This window comes from Schistocerca nitens, chromosome 9 (genome assembly GCF_023898315.1).
Source record: "Schistocerca nitens isolate TAMUIC-IGC-003100 chromosome 9, iqSchNite1.1, whole genome shotgun sequence".
Lineage (NCBI taxonomy): Eukaryota > Metazoa > Arthropoda > Insecta > Orthoptera > Acrididae > Schistocerca > Schistocerca nitens.
Window position 1 is genome coordinate 292426742 of NC_064622.1, and position 16855 is coordinate 292443596.

Here is a 16855-nt window from a genome sequence, read left to right on the forward strand (position 1 = left end):
CTGTGATATGAAAATGATTAGCTTTTCAGAGCATTCACGCAACGTTGTTGTGATGCCTCGTGTAAGGAGGAGAAATGCGTACTATCACGTTTCCGACTTTGATAAAGGTCGGATTGTTGCTATCGCGACTGCGGTTTATCGTATCGCGACATTGCTGCTCGCGTTGGTCGAGATCCAATGACTGTTAGCAGAATATGAATCGGTGGGTTCAGGAGGGTAATACGGAACGCCGTGCTGGATCCCAACGGCCTCGTATCACTAGCAGTCAAGATGACAGGCATCTTATCCGCATGGATGTAACGGATCGTACAGGCACGTCTCGATCCCCGAGTCAACAGATGGGGACGTTTGCAAGACAACAACCATCGGCACGAACAGTTCGACGACGTTTGCAGCAGCATCGACTATCAGCTCGGAGACCATGGCTGCTGTTACCCTTGACGCTGCATCACAGACAGGAGCGCCTGCGATCATGTACTCAAGGACGAACCTGGGTGCACGAATGGCAAAACGTCATTTTTTCGGATGAATCCATGTTCTGTTTAGAGTATCATGATGGTCACATCCGTGTTTGGCGACATCGTAGTCAACGCACATATGAAGCGTGTATTCGTCATCGCCATACTGGCGTATCACCCGGCGTGATGATATGGGGTACCTTTGGTTCCTCTTCTCGGTTACCTCTTGTTCACACTGACGACACTTTGCACAGTGGACGTTACATTTCAGACGTGTTACGACCCGTGGCTCTACCCTTCATTCGATCCCTGCGAAACCCTACATTTTAGCAGGATAATGCACGACCGCATGTTGCAGGTCCTGTACGGGCATTTCTGGAAACAGAAAATGTTCGACTGCTGTCCTCGCCAGCAAATTCTCCAGGTCTCCCACCAATTGAAAACGTCTGGTCAATGGTGTCCGAGCAACTGGCTCATCACAATACGCCACTCACTACTTTTGATGAACTGTGGAATGGTGTTGAAGCTGCATGGGCAGCTGTACCTGTACACGCCATTCAAGCTCTGTTTTACTCAATGCCCACTCGTATCAATGTCGTTATTACGGCCAGAGGTGGTTGTTCTGGGTACTGATTTCTCAGGATCTATGCACCCAAATTGCGTGAAAATGTAATCACATGTCAGTTCTAGTATAATATATTTGTCCAATGAATACCGATTTATCATCTGCATTTCTTCTTGGTGTAGAAATTTTAATTGTTGTGTATTGGCAGGACCCATTTCACGGGTTTTGGAGGAAGCCGAAAGGCACGCGTTTAAGCTCACGCAGGCTGGCGTGAGGTCTGGAAAATGACAAGGAAATTAGAACTTAGAAAAACGGACGCAGATGGTGAAATACTTAACCTTAATCCATAATTGGTGAACATCGGTCTGACTGTACATGCATCCCAAGATAAATAACAAATGATAATGGCGCCTTGCTAGGTCGTAGCAAATGACGTAGCTGAAGGCTATGCTAACTATCGTCTCGGCTAATGAGAGCGTAATTTGTCAGTGAACCATTGCTAGCAAAGTCGGCTGTACAACTGGGGCGAGTGCTAGGAAGTCTCTCTAGACCTGCCGTGTGGCGGCGCTCGGTCTGCAATCACTGACAGTGGCGACACGCGGGTCCGACGGATACTAACGGACCGCGGCCGATTTAAAGGCTACCACCTAGCAAGTGTGGTGTCTGGCGGTGACACCACATTAATGGCCAGTAGTGTAATGTAGAAAGAAATATTTTGAAGATAATCGAGACATAAAGGACAGAACCATATATTACAAGAGACCCGTCAGTGATTCAGTTATTCTTTATAACGGTAACAACCATTATATCAATCAGATAGCAAATGAAATAAGCACAGTACATTCAAAAATAAAATGTATTGAAGGGTTATGAAGTAGAAAAGTCGACAATCTTCTTAGAACTCGGGAAATGAAAGAAAACATATTTTGGAATGTACAGAAACCCGATTTGTACAATTGCAATGAATCATTAATAAGCATTTGCATCACCTTAAACATAGTAAACACACGTTTTACTGACTTCTGCCTTTGCCGTTAATGTGAACAGAAACTGAGAAAGAGCTACAAATTTGAAACATGGTGCGGACGGGAATGGTTTTTGTCCCAACATTGTAGAATGTGTTTACGCTGAAGCGCCAAAGAAACTGGTATAGGCATACATATTCCAGTACATTGATATGTAAACAGGCAGAATACGGGGCTGCGGCCAGCAACGCCTACGTAAGACAAAAAGTGTCTGGTGCAGTTGTTAGTTCGTTTAGCGCAGTTTCAATGGCAGGTTATACAGATTTAAGTGAGTTTGAACGTGGTGTTACAGCCGGCGCGCGAATGATGGGACGCAGCATCTCCGAGGTAAGGATGAAGTGGGGATTTTCTCGTACGACCATTTCGCAAGAGTACTGTGAATTTCAGGAATCCGGTAGAACATAAAATCCCTGACATCGCCACGGCCAGTAAAAGATCGTTCAAGAACAGGACCGACGACGACTGAAGAGAATCGTTCAACGTGACAGAAATGCAACACTTCCGCAAATTGCTGCATATTTCAATGCTGGGCTATGAATAAGTGTCAGCGTGCGAACCATTCAACGAAGCATCATCGATATGGGCTTTCGGAGCCGAAAGCCCTCTCGTGTGCTCTTTATCACTGCACGACACAAAGCTTTACGCCTAGCCTGGGCCCGTCAACACTGGCACTGGACTGTTGATGACTGGAAACATATTCCTGTTCGGTCGAGTCTCCTTTCAAATTGTATCTAGCGGATGGACGTGTACGGGTATGGAGACAACCTCATGGATCCGTTGACCCTGAATGTCAGCACGGGACTGTCCAAGCTGGCGGAAGCTCTGTAATGGCGTGGGGTGTGTGTAGTTGGAATGATATGAAACTCCTGATACGTCTAGATACGACTCTGACAGGTAACACGTAAGCAAGCATCCTGTCTGACCACCTGCATCCATTCACGTTCATTGTGCATTCCTGCTGACTTGGGTAGTTTCAGCATGATAACACGACACCCCACACTTCCAGAATTGCTACAGAGTGGCTCCAGAAATACTCTTTTGAGTTTAAACACATCCGCTGGCTACCAGACTCCACCAGACATGAGCATGATTGAGGATATCAGGCATGCCTTGCAACGTGCTGTTCAGAAGAGATCTCCAACCCCTCGTACTCTTATGGATTTATGGACAGCCCTGCAGTATTCATGGTGTCAATCCCCTCCAGCACTGCTTCAGACATTAGTCGGGTCCATGGCACGTCTTGTTGCGGCACTTTTGCGTTCTCGCGGGGGCCCTATGCGATATTAGGCCGGTGTAGCAGTTACTTTGACTCTTCAGTGTACAATAAACTAAAATGTAAAAACAATCTGTGACACACAAAAGTACTGTTGTTTTACTCTTCAGTCCGAAAATTCGTTTGATGTAGTGAAAAGATTAAATATTCTAGTATGAAGTATAACGGAACCGCATTCGACGTAATCGAGCGAATATTCAGAAGAAATAAATGAAATATCATCCAAACCAATCAAAAATTTAAGATGTCGTTTCCTACACGACATAAAATCTGCAGAAACACTATGAAATGCTTATAAGGATGCTGCAGGTGAGGTTGTCCTGATAAATAATGGTTAAGAAAAAAATTCGATACGTTTCCGAATTATTTAGCGTTGAAGTCAGCCAATTGGGTAGCAACGAGCGCAAATTCAAGCAGCCTGCCAGACATAGTATTGCCAAACATGTTCTTTGTTTCGTTTCATCAGACCGGAGAAACGTAGCTTTTGCTTACCTAGCTTAAATTTATCCATTCCGAAAAGGACACATTTTAACTGGTACTGGCCATCTGAAGATATAGGAACTCAAGGATCCACAGATGTCTGTGAAATGCCACATTTTATCGCGTGAAAGTGCTTGCCTGACTTGACAACTTCGAGCATAAATAGATCGGAAATGGTGACACGTATGAATTATTTCGTAACAATTATTTTTCAGCACATCTTCCCCAGCAACATTCTAAAAAACTTTTCAGAACGTTTCTGGTCGCACTGTGTAGGCCAAAAGAGAAGTTTTCTGATGTGTTACAAAGAATATACAATGTGCATTCAAAAATGTACGATTCGAGGCTGCAATAAGAAAATTGCTAAAAGGATGTCACTATCATTCGCTACGTAAATACATTACTGGCCATTAACATTGCTGCACCAAGAAGAAATGCAGATAATAAACGGGTATTCATTGGACAAATATATTATACTAGAACTGGCATGTGATTACATTTTCACGAAATTTGGGTGCATAGATCCTGATAAACCAGTAGCCAGAACAACCACCTCTGGCCTTAATAACGGCCTTGATACGCCTGTGCACTAACAGAGCTTGGATGGCGTGTAGCGGTACAGTTGCCCATGCAGCTTCAACACGATACCACAGTTCATCAAGAGTAGTGAGTGACGTATTGTGACGAGTCAGTTTGCTCGGACACCATTGACCAGACGTTTTGAATTGGTGAGAGATCTGAAGAATGTGCTGGCCAGGTCAGCAGCCGAACATTTTCTGTATCCAGAAAGGCCTGCACAGGACCTGCAACATGCGGTCGTGCAATATCCTGCTGAAATGTAGGATTTAGCAGGGATCGAATGAAGGGTAGAGCCACGGGTCGTAACAATACTGAAATATAACGTCCACTGTTCAAAGTGACGAAGACGTGTAACCAATGGCACCCCATACCATCACGCCAGGTGATACGCCAGTATAGCGATGACGAATACACGCTTCCAACCTGCGTTCAACGCGATGTCACCAAACACGGATGCGACCATCATGATGCTGTAAACAGAACCTGGATTCATCCGAAAAAATGACGTTTTGCCATTCGTGCAGCCAGGTTCGTCGTTGGGTGCACCATCGCAGGCGCTCCTGTCTGTGATGCAGCGTCAAGGGTAACCGCAGTCATGGTCTCCGAGCTGATAGTCCATGCTGCTGCATACGTCGTCGAACTGTTCGTGCAGATGGTTGTTGTCTTGCAAACGTCCCCATCTGTTGACTCAAGGATCGAGACGTGGCTGCACGATCCGTTACATCCATGCGGATAAGATGCCTGTCATCTTGACTGCTAGTGATACGAGGCCGTTGGGATCCAGCACGGCGTTCCCTGTTACCCTCCTGAACCCACCGATTCTATATTCTGCTAACAGTCATTGGATCTCGACCAACGCGAAAGGCAATGTCGCGATACGATAAACCGCAATCGCGATAGGTTACCATCCGATCTTTATCAAAGTCGGAAACGTGATGGTAGGCATTTCTCCTCCTTACACGAGGCATCACAAGAACGTTTCCCCAGGTGACGCCGGTCAACTGCTGTTTGTGTATGAGAAATCGGTTGGAAACTTTCCTCATGTCAACACGTTGTAGGTGTCGCCTTGTGTGAATGCTCTGAAAAGCTAGTCATTTGCATATCACAGCATCTTCTTCCTGTCGGTTAAATTTCGCGTCTGTAGCACGTCACCTTCGTGGTGTAGCAATTTTAATGGCCAGTAGTGTAGGTTAGGTCCCTATAAGAGTGCTGAGGCCGCAAACTCCGCCATATGAGGGTCACAGGCGCACACCCACGTGAAGACCGAACGAACACGTGCACATGTCGATCGTCCACTTCACTCAGCCGCGCTGGAAACAGTGAAACGGAGGCTTCAAAACAAGGGCAAGGCGTCGCAATGCGTTTCCTGGCAACTGAAGCAGTCTGGGGAACGCAAATTCGTCGGAGAGTGGCACACATGTACTGATAGCACCGCATTTCCATAGAAACGGCCAAGGCGTGGCACAAGCGATTTGGATGTCATTGGCTGACGCTGCACGATCTGGAACGCTACACCGCATTGCCGATGCCTGTGTTGTGCAGGTGGATGCACTCATTAAACAAGACCAGCAAGTTTCGGTGGGAGCCACTGCAGCAGAGGTCGATATGAGCATCGGAAGTGTTCACGCTATCATTAAATGCACACTCAAATTACGCAAAGTGTACGGTCAGTGAGCATCTCAGACTCTTCAGGAAACAAAGGAGGTATGTCAAACGCGCCTCCCTAAAACCATATCTACAGCGCTATGCCACGTGATTCTATGATATGCTGTTGCCATCTGTCACTGGAGTAGAGTACGTGGGTCTACTGAAGCACGGGACACAATGCGGCGGCTTTGACCAATGACGTCTTAGGCTGCTCATATATTAATGTCTTTACTTTCGAGCCATACATAATAAATCGGTTGTCTTCTGCGGATAAGCGCCATCATTGTAAATTGAAGAAAGTGAATGTGGTTTTAAAAGACAGCACTAAACATTGCGTAAATTTTTTTCGTGTGCATTGATTTAAATAACTGTTTGTTCCCCGCCCTCCCCCACCCCCCCCCCCCATGAACCATAGACCTTGCCGTTGGTGGGGAAGCTTGCGTGCCTCAGCGATACAGATAGCCGTACCGTAGGTGCAACCACAACAAAGGGGTATCTGTTGAGAGGCCAGACAAACATATGGTTCCTGAAGAGAGGCAGCAGCCTTGTCAGTAGTTGCAGGGGCAACAGTCTGGATGATTGACTGATCTGGCCTTGTAACACTAACCAAAACGGCCTTGCTGTGCTGGTACTGCGAACGGCTAAAAGCAAGGGGAAACTACGGCCGTAATTTTTCCCGAGGGCATGCAGCTTTACTGTATGGATAAATGATGATGGCGTCCTCTTGGGTAAAATATTCCGGACGTAAAATAGTCCCCCATTCGGATCTCCGGGCGGGGACTACTCAGTAGGACATCGTTATCAGGAGAAAGAAAACTGCCGTTCTACGGATCGGAGAGTGGAATGTCAGATCCCTTAATCGGGAAGGTAGGTTAGAAAATATAAAAAGGGAAATGGATAGGTTTAAGTTGGATATAGTGGGAATTAGTGAAGTTCGGTGGCAGGAGGAACAAGACATTTGGTCAGGTGAATACAGGGTTATAAATACAAAATCAAATAGGGGTAATGCAGGAGTAGGTTTAATAATGAATAAAACAATAGGAATGCGGGTAAGCTACTACAAACAGCACAGCGAACGCATTGTTGTTGCCAAGATAGACACGAAGCCCACGCCTACTACAGTAGTACAAGTCTATATGCCAACTAGCTCTGCAGATGACGAAGAAATTGAAGAAATGTATGATGAAATGAAAGAAATTATTCAGATGGTGAAGGTAGACGAAAATTTAATAGTCATGGGTGACTGGAATTCGGTAGTAGGAAAAGGGAGAGAAGGAAACGTAGTAGGTGAATATGGATTGGGGGTAAGAAATGAAAGAGGAAGCCGCCTGGTGGAATTTTGCACAGAGCATAACTTAATCATACCTAACACTTGGTTCAAGAATCATAAAAGAAGGTTGTATACATGGAAGAATCCCGGTGATACTAAAAGGTATCAGATAGATTATATAATGGTAAGACAGAGAGTTTGGTACCAGGTTTTAAATTGTAAGACATTTCTAGGGGCAGATGTGGACTCTGACCACAATCTATTGGTTATGAACTGTAGATTGAAGAAACTGCAAAAAGGTGGGAATTTAAGGAGATGGGACCTGGATAAACTGACTAAACCAGAGGTTGTACAGAGTTTCAGGGAGAGCATAAGGGAACAATTGACAAGAATGGGGGAAAGAAATACAGTAGAAGAAGAATGGGTAGCTTTGAGGGATGAAGGCAGCAGAGGATCAAGTAGGTAAAAAGACAAGAGCTAGTAGAAATCCTTGGGTAACAGAAGAGATACTGAATTTAATTGATGAATGAAGAAAATACAAAAATGCAGTAAATGAAGCAGGCAAAAAGGAATACAAACGCCTCAAAAATGAGATCAACAAGAAGTGGAAAATGGCTTAGCAGGCATGGCTAGAGGATAAATGTAAGGATTTAGAGGCTTATCTCACTAGGGGTAAGATAGATCCTGTCTACAGGAAAATTAAGGAGACCTTTGGAGAAAAGAGAACGACTTGTATGAATATCAAGAGCTCAGATGGAAACCCAGTTCTAAGCAAAGAAGGGAAAGCAGAAAGGTGTAAGGAGTATATAGAGGGTCTATACAAGGGCGATGTACTTGAGGATAATATTAATGAAATGGAAGAGGGTGTAGATGAAGATGAAATGGGAGATATGATACTGCGTGAAGAGTTTGACAGGGCACTGAAAGACCTGAGTCGAAACAAGGCCCGGGGAGTAGACAACATTCCATTAGAACTACTGATGGCCTTGGGAGAGCCAGTCCTGACAAACTCTACCATCTGGTGAGCAAAATGTATGAGACAGGCGAAATACCCTCAGACTTCAAGAAGAATATAATAATTCCAATCCCAAAGAAAGCAGGTGTTGTCAGATGTGAAAATTATCGAACTATCAGTTTAATAAGTCACGGCTGTAAAATACTAATGCGAATTCTTTGCAGACGAATGGAAAAACTGGTAGAAGCCCACCTTGGGGAAGATCAGTTTAGATTCCGTAGAAATATGGGAACACGTGAGGCAATACTGACCCTACGACTTATTTTAGAAGCTAGATTAAGAAAGGGCAAACCTACGTTTCTAGCATTTGTAGACTTAGAGAAAGCTTGTGACAATGTTGACTGGAATAATCTCTTTCAAATTCTGAAGGTGGCAGGAGTAAAATACAGGGAGCGAAAGGCTATTTACAATTTGTACAGAAACCATATGGCAGTTATAAGAGTCGAGGGACATGAAAGGGAAGCAGTGGTTGGGAAGGGAGTGAGACAGGGTTGTAGCCTCTCCCTGATGCTGTTCAATCTGTATATTGAGCAAACAGTAAAGGAAACAAAAGAAAAATTCGGAGTAGGTATTAAAATCAATGGAGAAGTAATAAAAACTTTGAAGTTCGCCGATGACATTGTAACTCTGTCAGAGACAGCAAAGGACTTGGAAGAGCAGTTGAACGGAGTGGACAGTGTCTTAAAAGGAGGATATAAGATGAACATCAACATAAGCAAAACGAGGATAATGGAATGTTGTCGAATTAAGTCGGGTGATGCTGAGGGAATTAGATTAGGAAATGAGACACTTAAAGTAGTAAAGGAGTTTTGCTATTTGGGGAGCAAAATAACTGATGATGGTCGAAGTAGAGAGGATATAAAATGTAGACTGGCAATGGCAAGGAAAGCGTTTCTGAAGAAGAGAAATTTGTTAACATCGAGTATAGATTTAAGTGTCAGGAAGTCGTTTCTGAAAGTATATGTATGGATTGTAGCCATGTATGGAAGTGAAACATGGACGATAAATAGTTTGGACAAGAAGAGAATAGAAGCTTTCGAAATGAGGTGCTGCAGAAGAATGCTGAACATTAGATGGGTAGATCACATAACTAATGAGGAGGTACTGAATAGGATTAGCGAGAAGAGGAGTTTGTGGCACAACTTGACTAGAAGAAGGGATCGGTTGGTAGGACATGTTCTGAGGCATCAAGGGTTCACAAATTTAGTATTGAAGGGCAGCGTGGAGGGTAAAAATCGTAGAGGGAGACCAAGAGATGAATACACTAAGCAGATTCAGAAGGATGTAGGCTGCAGTACGTACTGGGAGAAGAAGAAGCGTGCACAGGACAGAGTAGCGTGGAGAGCTGCATCAAACCAGTCTCAGGACTGAAGACCACAACAAGAACAACAACTGTTTGTTTTCAATTCATTCGCTACTTAATTTCATTCTTAATGAGTTTGAGATAATTTGGACGAATAGTTTTTTATTGTAGGAGAATATTTAGTGACTAATTTTCGTTTGTGGGTATGGATTTATCTATTCCAATCAATCTGGATGATTTAAAGGAGGCTATGGGCATAGACGACCACGATTCGATTTTTACAAAAAAATGGTTCAAATGGCTCTGAACACTATGGGACTCAACTGCTGTGGTCATAAGTCCCCTAGAACTTAGAACTACTTAAACCTAACTAACCTGAGGACAGCACACAACACCCAGCCATCACGAGGCAGAGAAAATCCCTGACCCCGCCGGGAATCGAACCCGGGAACCCGGGCGTGGGAAGTGAGAACGCTACCGCACGACCACGAGATGCGGGTGATTTTTACAAATATCTGGTCTTGCTGCCGACTACGTTCGATGTCGTGAGTGCGGCGAACATATGCGCCTGAGATGTGTATCTGCTCGTCGTACTCACGACTTATGGCGTTGCAGCAAAGATCGGTTATTGCGCTCAATTAGACGAGGAACGTGGTTCGAGAAATCTAAGCTCGCGCTGAGGGACATACTGTTGGTGTCTGAGGTACCCTATGTGGCTGTGTGTGCATGAATGTCGTGTGAGGGTAAAGATGTGGACTGGTACTCTTTTTGTTGGGAAGTTTGTGGGGAATATATAAAGTATAGAGGACCATTTGGGGGGGGGGGGAGATGGGGGCGCAGGGCGGGGGGTGTTAGTCAAAATCGATGTGTCGCATTTTGGCAAAAGGAAGTACAACAGGGCGGAACATGCGGTAGGATTATGGGTTTGGGGGGGGGGGGGCTGTAATTACAGTTTTTAAACTAGTTCCTAATCGAACGATGGAAGTTTTGGTGAAATTAATTGAAGATTATGTTGCGGAGGGTTCCTTAGTTGTTTCCGATGGTTTTTCTTCATATGGGGATTTGGGGAATAGAGGTTTTTAGCGTCTTGTTATTAATCGTAATACTGAATTCAGATCTTCACCAATTGGGGCTTCTACTAATAGTATAGTTTATTGGTCAGCCATAAAATCTATTGTAGAGAGGGGGAAACGACGGATTTCGACACTACAGAGTCACTTAGATGAATATTCACGGAGGCGTAGTGTACCCGATACATATTGCCCGTTTAAGTGTTTCTTTAAACGTGTTGGGCAAATGTATCGTCCACAGTTTGTTAGTTAATTTCAGATTGGAAGGGGGTGAGGGTAACCGATAATTAAGGAGAAGAGTGGGGTTGGTCGAGACGGTTAAAATACTGATTTTAATTTCTTGGGGCCGGCCGAAGTGGCCGTGCGGTTAAAGGCGCTGCAGTCTGGAACCGCAAGACCGCTACGGTCGCAGGTTCGGATCCTGCCTCGGGCATGGATGTTTGTGATGTCCTTAGGTTAGTTAGGTTTAACTAGTTCTAAGTTCTAGGGGACTAATGACCTCAGCAGTTGAGTCCCATAGTGCTCAGAGCCATTTGAACCATTTTTTTTTTAATTTCTTGGGGTTTAACCGTCATTCTTCATTTTCTTATATTACGTAATTTTCTTCTGTGTATTTTTTTTTACCTTCATTCCGTTGGTGTGTGTGTGTTTGTAATCTTGAGTTTCTTATGTATGCGAGTATGTGATTTTTGTTGATATCTTTTAGGCGAGCTTCGGTTTTTTGCGAAGTTTCCTTGCGGTAAGATTAGGGTTTTTTATTTTTTTCTTGTACAGAATTTTTTGATTTTGACGTATTTCATTGTTGTGTTACACTGTTTTGCGTGTTTGTGTTACTTATGGGTTTGTCAAATGCAGTACATAATACAAATTTTGCACCTGTTGATCTTTTTCCCTCTCCCAGCACTTGTATCATTTCGATTTTTTCGAGTCTGTACGCTAAGCGAAAAGACCGACACAAGTAAAATTTCTATTCCGTACTTTAGTTGACGTATACAGGTCAACTGAAGTCCAGGATACTGGTGCTATCTAGACGAAAAAAGTGATATATGTAACATTGATGTGATTTACCTATACAGGGCAATTGAAGAGCAGGATACAAATGTTTTGTATGCCGCTATTTCTCGCCTTCGGTAGCACTAGTATGCTATTCTTCACTTGACATACATAGGTTAATTGAAATATAGAATAAGAACGTTATAAATGTTGTTATTTCCCATCCGGTAGTGCCAGTATTCTATTCTTCAATTCACCTCTATAGCTCAACTAAAGAATGGAATACAAATTCTACTTCTATTGGTTTTCTTATCGCCACTAGCAAGACTATGATAACTTTCAGTCGATACAATTAGCATCGAAGGCAAAAAGAAATTGTATCCCATAGTTCAGTTGACCTATACAGGTCAACTGGAGTACGGGATGAAAATTTTATGGTGTCGTCTTCTTTCGCCTTCGCGTACTTGAAGTGAGGTACAGGCTGCCAATGTAACATGTGTCGATTTCCTCGTTTTCCTTAGCAGTAGTATCCTATTCTTCAGCCTTCCGCTGTGGCCGAGCGTTTCTAGGCGCTTCAGTTAGGAACTGCGCGCCTGCTACGGTAGCAGGTTCGAATCCTGCCTCGGGCATGGATGTGTGTGATGTCCTTAGCTTAGTTCCGTTTAAGTAGTTCTACGTCTAGGGGACTGATTACCTCAGATGTTAAATCCCATAGTGCTTAGAGCTATTTGAACCATTGGAACCTATTCTTCAGTTGACCTATATAGGTCAATTGCAGTGCGCGATACAAATATCAAGCATGTTGATCTTTCCGCCTTCTTTAGTAATACTGTCTACATAAAAACAGAAGACTATTAGTGGTAGCGCAGGCCAACGAAAAAACACCTGTAAAATTTATATCCCTTACTTCATTTGACCTATGTAGTTCAACTGAAAAATTAGCATTAGTATAATGCTAACGAAAACGAAGAAATCGACGTATGTTCAATTTGTATACTGCACTGCAGTTAACCTACAAAGCTCGACTCAGATTCGAGATACAACTCTTATATATGTCAAGTGATGTATTCTATGCTACCGCTATTTCTATCCCTTTTTCCCTTTATTTTCTGCAGAACTACTAAGACTGAACCAAGCGATATCCTTAACTTTTTGGTCGAAATATTACTGGCCGTCTCTACCATTTCCTTTCTCTCCTGCATTCCTTTGTTTACAAACACTCGTCTTTGCTGGCAAATCTGTCTAACAAATGATCTCTGGCTAATTCTGACGTCATATGTCAAAGCCGACGGGTTGTATCCCGTCTTTTAGTAGTCCTAAAGATGTACAGGGTGAAGAAAAATATGCCTCACTTGGAGGTGGCATGCGATTCCTAATCAAGATTCAAGACAAGTCTACTTCGCAAAATCAGATCGTATACATTTTGAAAAATGTATGAAGGCGAAGAGCTGGCAACACTTTCTCATCGTGCAGCGCATCAGAATCTATAGAGGAAAGTGTATTAAACCATTCTACCCTATCTGCCGTCGTAGCTCGCTGAGTAAACTGCTGGATGTAAAGCCCACATTTACTATGGAGGTATGGTTTGAATCCTCATCAGGTTTCTTTTTTATTTCTCAGACGTCCGATCCCTAGTTCTTGTCGTTTATAAGCAGGACATCATTTTCTCGCATTACACTAGCCTATCACATACAGTGAGATCCATGAAACAGCGTAAATGTGCCCACTAGCGTTGCAGTACACAACCATAACTTCTCCTGTCAAGGTGATGTGGGGCGGATCCCGTTTGCGTAGACAAACAACGAATATGTTGCTGTGTTTTTGGTGCTGGGTGCACCTGATAACGAAACTGCTGCCGGTTGTGAATATGCTGTACGGTACATTCAAAGGCGCAATCCCAATAAGAACGTTTTTCGTCCCCTGGAGTGTAGCCTTCGGGAAACAGACAATTGACAGAGGTCGCCTAAGGATTAGACGCACTCATTAACAGAAGACGTGATTCTTGAAACAGTTCAACAACCACCTCAGCGAAGTATTCACGATATTGCAAGGTAGTTCTAGGTATCCCAAAGACTAGTCGTTGAAGGGTTGCACGACGAAGAACTGCATCGGTATGATTGCGCGTTAACTCAACATCAGCAGGCAGAAGACCGCATTTGACGTGTACGATTTTGTTCGCACCAAGTGGTAGATAATGAACTTTCTATAAATAACGTGGTATGGACTGAAGAATCTACCTTCGCTCGTGAAAATATATTCAACATCCACAACAGCCATTATTGGTCTGTAGACTATCCACATGTCAGCCGTGAACGTGGCTCTCAGTCACGCTTTGGCGTAAAACTGTGTGCTGTAATCGCGGACGGATTGCTTTCGGGCCTTTACCTATTGCCGAACAAGCTGAAAGCGCGCCTGTTTAGTACATTTCTTTGCAATACTTTGCCTGACACATTAGGAAACGTTCTACTTGGTGTTCGACGACACGTGTGATTTCAGCAATATGATTATGCGTAGCAATTTAATTAAAGTTTTTCTATGAAAATGGATTGGTGGTGTAGGCCCAATGCTCTGGCCTCCAGGTACACCAACCTTAATCCATTAGATTTTCATTTGAGGGTACACTTAAGTGAACAAGCTATAAAACTCCAACCATGGATGTACACGGCCTAATAGCTCGCATGCTTGCCGGTTCGGCAATGGTGGATGCAGGTGTGTTGTGTACGACCCAGGAAAGTATGATCCAGCGAGTGGCGAATTGTTTGCAAAAGCAAGGTGGTCTCTTTGAACATCTTCTCTAAAGCAAACGTTGCTCGTACGTATACGTAATGGTTATGTGAAGATAAGCTTGGACGTCAAACGTACAGAATGGAATTATTGTGTGTAGCTTAGTGTGCAGTCATGTGTAGCCTACCTTCTTTTTTTTAAGCTCACTGGGTACAGAGATGTTACTGCATCCACTATTATTTCTTAACGACTTTATTTGCATGTTGGACGAAACAAAGCGGTCGTTCAAGACTCTAAGTGGTTCATGTTCTTTCTTGATGTTTGAATAAAGGTGGCAATAACAGAAAGAAATACACAAGATACCATATTACGGAAGTGTAAACCGGATAAATTTTGACGAATTGCCTGTTGGCTTCTGTGTCGGGTTCATTTTGATGCATTAATTGAAAAAAAAAATACTTTGACTGCGAAAGCGCCGCGAACATCGACGAATCTGTACATCCGTTTTTTTTTCTTTTTTAGTTGTTCTCGGCATTTGGTCCGGTCGGACGTCACACGACATCTGTTCAAGTCAACCGTTGAATGGAACAGCTTCAGCACAGTGCAGAGTTCATGATACCTTTTCTTGGCCACACTGCATGCACCTACAACGTTGCCAGAGACTCGTTTTTGAAATCGCAGTCCTATTAAATCTATTCGCGACACGTTTTGCTACATACACTTTTGTCTTTAGTTTAGATGAGGAATCGCATGCCGACTTCCAAATGCGACGTTCTTTCTTGACCCTATACATCCGGCTGAGACATGATATTGGACCAAAGCCAGGTAATATTTTTTTTATGAAATCCGGAGTACACAAGGCACAATATGAGGATTTTGAGAGTTTTTTGTAGGTCGTAAGACTAGAAGCGATTTTTCTTCGCGTTATAGGCAGTATGTGAACCCCATAGAGTAGAATTTCCCTTAGCATCCAAAAGTAATGTCGACAAGTCACTGCTTTAATAACTAATCTCTAAATGTTTGTGTGCAAAGTTAAAGGGATAACGTGAAAATTACGACGCTAGACACAACTCTTAACTGCAAAACAAATATCTCACTCTGTCTAACGCTAGCTGACTGCAGCAATATGTTGGTTATGATTTTGATCTGTTTGCTAATATTTTCCTGGCCTACAACTTAAAGTAAGTGAAGGGAGCGAACAGAAACAACGATTACATTCAATACTCCCATTAATTCATAAACACAATTACTGGATCAATACGAAACAGAACAATAAAAATTTTTAGACAAATATAGTCTATCTATCCAAATCCGCAAGAAGATTAAATGGAAAGCAGTGCCATTCTCCTATCAGTTGAATCACTTCTTGCCCTCTTAAGAATTTACTTTCTCTCGATGTTTACGATCACTGACAACTATTTAATCCTGTAATTTTGGATTGGAACAGTGACTGGATGTTGGTGACTAACAACCCAGAAATCTACACATTCATTACTAGTAAGAAAGGAGACGAGACAGACTATCTCTCTCGATTCCGCAAGTGTCAGTGCTACAAATTTATGCTCACTGTCGAGGATGCGCCAGGCTGTGTGCTGCAGAATTGCAGGCTCCCTCATGAAGACAGAGTCCTCAGCATCTCTGCGGGGCTCCAGGACGTGTCTGCCTCTTCCGCGCTGCTACCTCAAGTCGATCGGGATACCACGGAGTCCTAACCTGAAATCGATGTGGACACTTCCACGGCCTGTGCCTCTCTCGCGGCGCTCACTTACGCACTCCGTACCCCTTGCCGCCCCAAGCAACCAAAATTAGTAACTACTTTGGCCACGTCACAAGGATTCCGTCCATCAGAGAGAAAAAATACGTCTTTTTTCCCCCGCCATTGACAACATGAAACTCTACATCTACGTCGATACTCCGCAATCCGCCATACGACGCGTGGCGGTACCCTATATCACTACTTGTCGTTTCGTTTCCTGTTCCTCTCACGAACAGGACGAGGGAAAAGCGACTATATGTATGTCTCCTTATGAGTCCTTATTTCTCGTATCTTAGTTTTCCCTACACGCAGTATATGTTGGAGGCAACAGAGTCGTTCTGCAGTCAGCTACAAATGCCGATTCTTCAAATTTTCTCAATAGTGCTCCTTGAAAAGAATGTTGTCTTCACTCCTCCCATTCCCGAAATATCTCCGTAACAACTGAATATTGTCCGAAACTACCAGTAACAAACCTAGCAGCCTGACTGCTTCACTGTCTTCCTTTAATCCGCCCTGGTACGGATCCCAAACACTCGGGCGGTACCCAGGTCGCACTAGCGTCCTATATGCAATGTCCTTTACAGATGAAGCACAGTTTCCTAGAATTCTCGAAATCAACCGCATTCGACCATTCGCCTTCCCTGCCATAATCCTTACATGCTCGATCCACTTCATATCTATTTGTTACATTACGCCC